Source organism: Pinus tabuliformis, chromosome 4_1 (genome assembly GCF_031772625.1).
Source record: "Pinus tabuliformis cultivar Carrire ecotype Pingquan chromosome 4_1, CPIR1, whole genome shotgun sequence".
Taxonomy (NCBI): domain Eukaryota; kingdom Viridiplantae; phylum Streptophyta; class Pinopsida; order Pinales; family Pinaceae; genus Pinus; species Pinus tabuliformis.
Window position 1 is genome coordinate 565,227,636 of NC_142303.1, and position 1,915 is coordinate 565,229,550.

Below are 1,915 nucleotides of genomic sequence, written 5' to 3' on the forward strand. Positions count from 1 at the left end.
TTGTATACATTGGGTTTATAATATTAGTCCCTTGTGTTTATTATTACCCAAGGGATTAATACTAAAAACCCAAGGGATTATGAACCAAAGGGAATAATATTATATACCCAAGGAACTAATATTAGACAACCATGGTCAACCATGGTTGAATGTCACATTGTGACAAGGATTGTCTCACCATGAAAATAAACCATGTTTATTTTAGTCTTTCTAATATTTATATTAGGGTTTACCAATGTTGGGTTTATAATATTAGTCCCTTGGGTTTGATATTAAACCCTATGATTAATATTATAAGCCCTAGATGAACCCTTATATGATAGGAATATTATATGATAGGAATATGAACCCTTAGATGAATAAACCCAAGGGATTGATAATATAAACCTAAGGAACTAATAACAACAAGGGATTAATACTAAAAACCTAAAAAACCAAAAGGATTAATAGTATAACCCAAGGTATATAAAACCTAAGATAAACAAAAGGGACTAATATTATAAACACAAGGAACTAATAAATCCAATGGTTTAATATTATAAGCCCAAAGAATTATTAAACCCAATGGATAAATATTGAAAACCTAAGGGATCAAGAAGTGCAAGGGATTGATATTACAAATACAAGAGATTAATAAAGATGACCATGATTGATATTATAAACCCAAGTTAATAATAAACCCAAAGGATTAATACTAAAACCCCAAGGGATTATGAACCCAAGGAAATAATATTAAACACAAGGGACTAATATTATAAACCCAACATTGGTAAACCCTAATATAAATATTAGAAAGACTAAAATAAACATGGTTTATTTTCATGGTGAGACAATCCTTGTCACGATGTGGCATTCAACCATGGTTGACCATGGTTGTCTATGATTGACAATGGTTGACCATGATCGATATTATAAACCTAAGGGAATAATAAACCCAAGGGATTGATATTATAAACCTAAAGGAATAATAAAACTAAGGGATCAATACTAAAACCCCAAGGGATTATGAACCCAAGGAAATAATATTAAACCCATGGGACTAAGATTATAAACCCAACATTGTTAAACCGAAATATAAACACTACAAACACTAAAATAAACATGGTTTATTTTGATGGTGAGACAATCGTTGTCACAATGCAACATTCAAACATGGTTGACCATGGTTTGCTATGATTGATAATGGTTGACCATGATTGATATTATAAACACAAAGAAATAATAAAACGAAGGGATTAATACTAAAACCCCAAGGGATTATGAACCAAAGGGAATAATATTAAACCCATGGGACTAATATTATAAACCCAAGGAACTAATAAACCCAATGGTTTAATATTATAAACCCAAGGAATTAGTGAACCCAACAGATAAATATTAAAAACCTAAGGGATCAAGAAGTGCAAGGGATTGATATTACAAATACAAGAGATTAATAAAGATGACCATGATTGATATTATAAACCCAAGTTAATAATAAACCCATGGTTGACCATGTTTGGCTATGATTGACAATGGTTTACCATGATTGATATTATAAACCTAAGGGAGTAATAAACCCAAGGGATTGATATTATAAACCCAAATGAATAATAAGCCCAAGGGATTAATACTAAAACCCGAGGAATTATGGACCCAAGGGAATAATATTAAACCCAAGGGACTAATATTATAAACCCAATATTCGTAAACCCAAATATAAATATTACAAAGACTAAAATAAACATGATTTATTTTCATGGTGAGACAATCCTTGTCACAATGTGACATTCAACCATGGTTGACCATGGTTGACCATGATTAATATTATAAACCTAAGGGAATAATAAACCCAAGGGATTGATATTAAAACCCAAATGAATAATAAACTGAAGGGAGTAAAACTAAAACCCCAAAGGACTATGAACCCAAGGGA